Raw genomic sequence first — 8,471 nt, forward strand, 5'->3', positions numbered from 1 at the left:
TCTCCAGCCCCTGCTTCCGCCACACATTCACTGTATTATACAAGTGTATGACATGCACTGACAGCAGAGGACGGAGCAGCTTTCCCCCCTTTAGTGCACAGCGCTTTGTTTTGTCAATAGGAAGACTGGGAACTTTTCAGGGAGAAGGTTGAGGATGCTTCCCGGCACCTGCACCCCGGCTTAAGATGTGTTAACGTATTTAGAGATGAGTTCAACCATACTTATTACTGTAGTCTGTAAGTGGCAGGCATTACCGAGTGTGTGTGTGTGTGTGTGTGTGTGTGTGTATTTGCCTGTCACTGTGTGTTTGCTTCTATGTGTGTTCATATGCAGAAGCAGTAAGGATAAGCTGTAATTATTTTTGCCAGAGTGTCATATGTGCCTGAAGCCTCTTTGAAAAGCTTAGAATTTGGAAGTCGATGACTCCTTAATTATAAGTGTCGCCTTTCAAGTAGCCCTCTACTGATCGAAGGGGAATGGTCATTTGAGAGGAATTATTGATACACGTAGATAGAGCACATACAGATATCTATACAGGAGTAGAATGACTCACCGAGTATGTTAACATGCGCGGTACTGCCAGGCTTTTAAAATATCCTGTTCATGTGTTTGTGTATGCTAACATCGTGTCCTAGTTCCAGAAACACAACAGGATTTCTCTGAAAGAAACCAGGATATTGTGGCATGTTACATTAATATGTCATCCATGTTTTAGAAGAATATTTTGAAAATACGCTTATTGGCTTTCTTGCCAAGAGTTAGATGAAAAAGGGGATATGTCCTTATTTTGCATTTGTTTTATTTGTACGCTAACAGAATTATATGAATGACAAGTGGTATTACGGGAGTTTGGTGCTGTAACACCTTTTGATGACTTACTCAAGTCTCTGCTTGTTGCCTGGTGACACATTTTTTTGAACGTATAAAACAAACAAGAAATAAAAGTTTAAATTAGTGAGCTTTAGAGATTCCGGTAGGTGGATTTGGTTACTTTACACAGAGCCAGGCTAGTTGTTTCCCCCTGCTTCCAGTCTTTATGCTAAGCTAAGCTAATCATCTAATGGCCCTTACTTCATATTTAATTATTTAATTTAATTATTATTATAACATTAATTAATGTTAAACAATACAAAGATTAAATGTTGAATTGAAAGTGTCACACGATGCTTCTCCAGTACTTCTTAAAGATAAATACATTCTGACCAGCGGACAGTGTTAAAATCATTAAAATGACAATAAAACAAGGGGGTTCATTTCAAATGGTGGTGTGTTGTGTGTGTGTGTGGTGTGTGTGTGTGTGGTGTGTGTGTGTGTGTGGTGTGTGGTGGTGTTGTGTGTGTGTGTGTGTGTGTGTGTGTTGTGTGTGTGTGGTGTTGTGGTGTGTGTGGTGTCAAGAAACATCATATCCTTATTGATAAGACTCATAAGACTACTGTGTCCAAACGTACTCAGTTAGGCCTCTTTACTGGCTCCACTCTTCCATTCTGGGCCAGAGACAGAGGATGAAGACCACACTAACTGAATGGTGTGCTCATGGAAAAACACACAGCCCACTGGCTACTGAGATCAAGGGTGGTATGGCTTGATGACACAGATTTAGGATCAGTTTGCCTTCCCTCGGTCTGAACCACAGCCTTCACTGTTGCACAACTCTCCAGTGTAAAGTGAACTAGGCTGAGGTTAACCATAAATGAACGTAATCTAAAATAAGGAGGTCCTCCAGTCTGTCTGAACTTCAGCAGCATTTAGCACAAAAGAGAACAAATGACTGTGGCCTCTAAAGCCCTTTTTAACACTGCACTGTACGGCCCGGCTCGCTCTAGTTTTTGTTCTTGATTTTCCATTAGCAAAAGGTGTGGAGAGTATCTGGTTTTTGGACCATATTGATTGAGGTTCCAAGTGACCTTATCCAAAATTAGAAACCGTTTAGACCACTGATTGGTCAGGGAGAAAAGTCACTAGCCTTACATGGGACATCTTGCACGTACCCGTGATTTTTAAATAGCCAAGCTACCGTCAATAGCAATAACTTTATTCTCTCGAAACCAGCTTTTAAAAATTGGCAGCCTGCTTCGGTTCTAATCCACAGCAAACAGTTTGCTGTTTACCTTCATTAAACTGCCTGAAAACAACACTAGGCTGCAACAGTATAATCGTACAGACCTCTACACACATTAGCCTGCTCAGTTATAACCTTTTAACTCGGCTCAAACAGATATTTCTCCGTTCTCAGCTGAGATGGACGGCATAGGCTGGTTTTCACTTCATAAATTAGCCAGTGTGAAGCAACCTTCAGCTAGCGTCTAATGCTGACAAAACACCACGGGAAATCTGAGCCCACATGCACGTTGTTTAAACAGAGCAGCTAAAAGGGACGACCACAAGTTAGCGGACTTCCGAGTTGTCACTCCACCGCCTCGGCTCTCCACCGGGTGTGTGTGCAAAGCCCTGCCCCTGATGAAACAAAGCGGAGCAAAATGAGCAAAGAGAAAGACAGTTAAGAGTCTCTCATTGAGCTGAAATTGAATCACTGCGCTGCAGCGCGTGACTTTCATTATAAATATGATTTGTTTTTAAGGATTCTATCATTCTGCAGTACTGGGTGGGGAAAAAGTCAGAATCGCACAATTAAAAACTTACCCAATGAAGAAATAGTTCAATATTAAGGTCCTGCCTAGGGCTGGGCAACATATTAATATTATATCAATATCGATATATGAGGCTAGAAACCGTCTTAAATTTTGGATATCACGATGTGACACAATTGTTGTCTTTTCCTGGTTTTAAAGGCTGCACTACAGTAAAGGGATGTCATTTTCTGAACTTACCAGTTACCAGTTATATTGTATGCCTTTACCCAGTCATTATAGCCACATTACTGATGATGTTTATCTAATTGTGTAAATATTTTGTGGAAGAACAAATTGTCAAGCCCACAATATTGCCGAAATATTGGTATTGAGGAATTTGGTCAAAAATATTGTGATATTTGATCTTCTTCATATTGCCCAGCTTTAGCCAGCCTAAATTTATGCTATCGTGTACAATTGACAAAGTGTGGACATTCCTCTGTTTGGTTGGCGATGAAAGTCTTCAGCGAGATTCGCATTGAAGATGATGTCATGGCAGTTTCACGCGGCGTCTCTATGGGGATCAGCTGAGAATCCCGCCTACACTGAAGGGGTGGAAAACGAAAAGAGAAAAGTACTGGTACCAAAAAAAAAGTGAGTCGAGTTGAGCAGAGTCGCACAATATAGTAGTGGAAAATTATCACCCGTCTCATCCTCACGCCGTTGTCAGAGATAATATTACAATCCCACAGCATTGTTCACCAAGCAAACACTGACAGGAGCTACCCCACTTTTAATTAAGCAGGCTGCCTTGTTAATGTCCCTGCTCTTCAAAATTGACAGTTATGGATTCCTGCTTTCTATAGGTCAAGTCAGATGCCCTTTGATGAGCAATCACTGCTTTGTTGTGTCGTAAAAAAATCAACAGCCCATCAATAGCGGCCCCATCACTTAGCCTCTGCCAAGATAAGACGGCCTCTTACTTAGCTCATCCTCAGGGAGTCCCAGTATTGAATTTGTTCCAATAAGGGTCAGACATTGCCTTCAGTAAGACACATCAATGCTGACTACAGTGTGTAATGATGTGCACATAGGTGACACACCCAAGTCGTTAGTTGTTTTAGTTTAATTTTGTTGCCAAGAGTCACTAAGCTATCATGTCGATCGGCTGTTTTTTTTGTTGATGTAGATTAAAAACACTTTATGTTAATGAGTGGGTCAATAGTTGTAGTCCATATGCATTGTGTATCTGTGAGTTATATCATATACTGTATTGCGGCGCAGCTGTGCTAATCCCCCCTTTAACAGCATCAGTCATACTAATGCCACACCGAGGCAACCGTCGGCCATAGGTCCAAGCTGGGCTGGCGGTGAGGGGTGATATCATCTAGTACAGTGATTCCCAAAGTGGGGGTTGGGACCCACAGCAAGCCAGAGGGGGGGGGGTCGCGAGTTGATTTCCAGAAATAAAACAAAAATTTAAAAACGATTAGACATTGCATGTGTTAGCCATGATTTTAACACAAGATAAAACTAGAGGCTATGTTTAAAATAAAACCAAGCAAATAAATAAAAAGGGAACAGCTCTTTTGATTTTCACGCCTATAGTGCGTGCGCGGTTGCGCGCAATGTTTATATACGTTTATAGTGGGGGGGTCGCAAGTCACTTGCACCGTTACTTTGGGGGTCGTGGGCTGAAAGTTTTGGGAACCCCTGATCTAGTACACATAGAGCTGGAATTAGACCAATTGGAATATCTATTTTTGCACATTTTTTTATGTATTTATTTGATTAGGACAGTGCACATTAATCAACATTTCTGTAAATGTGCCAGTGTTAGCCAATTGGCTATTTTTCAACTTATGTACATTAGGTGGCAAACGTTGGCCTATGGACACCGAGATACATAACTACTTGGTATATTCACTTCAACATAAACATATCTTTTAAAATATCTCTCCATACCTACACATTACAAAATAACTGCTAACTGAGACTACAAGTTTTAAGGCAGTGTGTGTGTGTGTGTGTGTGTGTGTGTGTGTGTGTGTGTGTGTGTGTGTGTGTGTGTGCGCGCGTGTGTGCGCGTGTGTGTGCGTGTTTGTGCGTGTTTGTGCGTGTTTAGATATATTTTTACTGTGTATTGCCCAGGGCCAGGACACAGAATGTAATGCAGGTTATTATAACAGCTCTGTGTCACAGTCAAATGGTTTTAATGAAAGTGTGCCATAAATATTTAAATCCCCTGTAAATGTTTCCCTTGTCAATCATTTAAAAGGGGGACAAGATCCAGAAAAGAAAGCAGAATCCTGAGTTGGCTTGTGATCTCTGTTTTTTTTTTTAGAGTAGGCTTATTTCTGAAGATGGTTTTTACAGTTTTTGCAGGTACTCTGTACCTTCTAAACACCCCGCTTTCTATCCCATGATAACTCCTTCCTCTGATTTTCCTCTATATGACATAATATACTGTCATCATCTTTATGTCTTTCCATTTCTGGCACCGTCAGGCACCGCCTACCAAGAGCCTGGGTCCGTCCGAGGTTTCTTCCTAAGAGGCAGTTTTTCCTCGCCACTGTCGCACTAATTGCTTGCTCTTGGGGGAATTACTAGAATTATTGGGGCTTTGTAAATTATAGAGAGTGGTCTAGACATACTTTATCTGTAAAGTGTCTTGAGATAACTCTTGTGATGATTTGATACTATGAATGAAATTGAATTGAATTTCTGTTAGAAATATCAGCAAGGCATCAAGGTTGTGTCACGTGCACTCACGATTGGTTGCTTTCATAATGTGATTATATTTCAGTCTCGCGCAAACTTAGATTAAGTGGCTAAAATTTAAAATGGTTCTGTGTGGCTGTTACTCCAGTGTTTACACATCTTTCTTCTTTCATGAGTCAGTGCTGTCCCATAATTTAATTTTGTGTCTGTGTTTTACTTTGTGCTTCTGAGGACAGGGCTAATAGATGAATATTAGAATAAATTACCTGAATACACAAAGGACATATAGTGGTAGGCAAAAATACTTATAAATGAATAAGGTTGATATTTTTAGGCTGTGCCAAAATATATAATCCCGATATTTTCATAGCTCACAGCTTGTATGACATTAAAAAGGGCGCTATGCAGTTTTGGCCATTTCTTTGTTGTTTTCTTGATTTTTGCTTGCAGGTTTCTCTATGCCTACAGCGTCAGAATTAGAGATTTGGCAGCTCCTATGGTTAATTGTGTTTGACCCCTCCCTCGGTCAATCTGGCGTTTTTTCTTTCTCTATTCCTTCGACAATCCCTTCCTAGCTTTCTTTTTTTTTGCCGGCTCCCAATAAAGATAGTCAAAAAAAGCTCCCATGATACCTTTTTGGTAAATTGCGAAAAACCTGATTTTTAAAGCGGACTTCCGCGTTGAGGTGGTGTCGCCAACCAAAAGTTGAAAAAGGGGGGGTTTTTCAAGGGGCCAAGTTGCACCAAAAAAAGTTCCTGTAGGCTATTTTGCAGGGGCCCACAGGGTCCCCCCCCGGCCGTGCCTGGACTACCCCAGACCCTCCTTTTTGAAAAAAGGGTTGAAAGGAAAGTTTTTTTATGTATTTTTTTTGATTTTTTATGTTTTTATTTTTTTTCAGGACTGTTTTGGGAAAGGAAATATTTAAATTTAAAACGATACTGTCATCTACCATTTCGCCCCGTACTTTAAATTTGAAAATTTTACAATGCCCCCCAAAAAAGCTAAAAATAAGTACTGCTCTTGCCCCCTTCATTTCAAAGCCCGAAAAATGTGGAAAAAAAAATGGAAGAAAGGGGGAAAAAAATTTGTTAAACCCCTTTATAAATAAGCGGGCAAAGCATCCATTTGAAGCATTCCCAAATTTTTAAAAAATTTGTTTTAAAAACCCTTTTTCACCGGGACATGGGGGGAACGCAAAGGGAAAAAGAACATTTAAAAAAGTTGAAAAAAAATAGTCAAATGAATGATGATAAATTCCTTTTAGGGTTGACTTCAGGGTCCGGGTTTGGGGACCGGTGGCCCCCCTGTCACGCGGGCGGGGTTACGGGAAATTTGGGAAATTAAAACAAAACAATGAGCTTTTTTAATATGAGAAGTCAAAAGTTTTCTGTGAAAACAAAGGCCTATTATGTGGTATCTGCAGCAGTGATTTTAAAGCTGAGTGGGGTGTGTGGGTTATTATATATGAAAAATTCATCCAACCAAAATTATTAATTTTAAACTATTGGGCCCGTTAAAAAAAAAAAATAGGAATATCAAACAATTTGTCTGTAAGAAGAAGTGAAAAAAACAATTTGGGAAAGTAAAAAAACATAAAAAATTGGGTTTTTGCCCCAAAAAATTTTATCTCTTCACCGGTACTTGGTTTTCCCAATTCAGGGTTTTAAAAAGTGAGAAGTTTTAAACCCAAACTGTTTGTGGATTGGTTTTGAAGGGCAAAGAGAGGGGGAATTCATTTGGGCCCAATCTTTTACGTCTAAGCCCTCTTTTCCCCTTTTTTGTCTCGTTTCACTTTTCCCTTTGCTTTATTTTGTGTTCTCTCTTTTTTGGCCCCCCCGAGCCCGGCTCCATTTTATACTGGGTTATGTCATAAAATTTTTAATCTATTTCAGGCCCTTTCCCGGGCAAAACAGTCCTCCATCCTTTACGTCTACATCCCTGTTTTTAAGGGGCTTTTTTAGGGCTAAACCTTTTTGAAACACATTTAAACCAAGAAACAAAATTAGGTTGGAAAAAACCGCAAAAAAGTAAGAGCGTGTGGGTTTTTGCCCCTTTAGCAAAAAGTAGCAGATTTAAAATTTGCAGAGCCGCTTTTCATTTAGTTTAAAAATTTTAAAATCAAAGGGCCAACTTTATAAAAAGGGGGTTTGAGTTTTTTCAGTCCAGGGTAGGGGATGTTCATGTACGCTTAAAACCCCCTTTCAAATTTTAAGTGGTGGCCGGGCCCCCGCGACAGAAATTGGGCCCTCACAGCATGGCTAAAAAAAGGGAATTTAATTTTCCCCAAACCACACCACAAGCACCCCCCAAACAACACCCGCACGCCCACCCAGACAACACAGAAAGGGGGTTGGGGCTCCCGCGGTTCCCCTTTGGACGGCCACTACTTTTGTTTGACACGGGTTTTTACAAATGGGGATGCTGTGTACCCTTTGGGGTTGTCTTGTCAAGAGGCAAAATAATGTGAGTAATGGAGCCTTCAGGGCGACAACAGTAAAATTTTGTTTCTCTCCTCTTTTTTCCTCTCTTAAAATGCTGCGCGGAAAAACCTTTTATCACAGAAAGGGGGCTACCGGCTTCCCTGTGAAACCCTTTCCCCTCTGCAGCTTTCTTTTTAGGTTTCCTTTTTAGCCTTTACATCAAAAAACATGTAGTTTTAGACCTAGTGAAAGCACTAAAACCCCCAAAAAAGGTTTTATCTGAGGAGCTTAGGGAAAATCATTTTTTATGGACCTAATTTTCACAAAGGGGGGGCAATGCAGTGATTCCACAGTTTTATCCAAAACGTTTTTTTGAAAAAAAAAAAAAAACCATATTACAGTTGATTCGTTTTATTTTTCCCTCCGTAAAGATGTATGTGTTTTGTTGGGGGTGGGGTGATGTCTAAAGGTTTCTGGGACCCTTTAATTCCCTTTGGGGGGCCCAAAAAGGATCTATCATGTGGTGGGAGACATACAATGAAAAAAAAAAAAAAAAAGAATCAATTTTGAATCGGTAGAGCTTGAATTGTGAGTACATTTTTTGCGCACCCGTTCTGCAGACTACAAAGTATCAGAAAGTGTTTAAATATTGCTTTTGGTATTTGTTTGTCAAATACAATTTGCCGCACATTATCTTAAAGTACAACTCTCACCAAAATGCAAGGGTCTAGGGTCTTTTTGTGAATGTAGCCGAGTCTTT

Source organism: Etheostoma spectabile, chromosome 9, assembly GCF_008692095.1.
Source record: "Etheostoma spectabile isolate EspeVRDwgs_2016 chromosome 9, UIUC_Espe_1.0, whole genome shotgun sequence".
Lineage (NCBI taxonomy): Eukaryota > Metazoa > Chordata > Actinopteri > Perciformes > Percidae > Etheostoma > Etheostoma spectabile.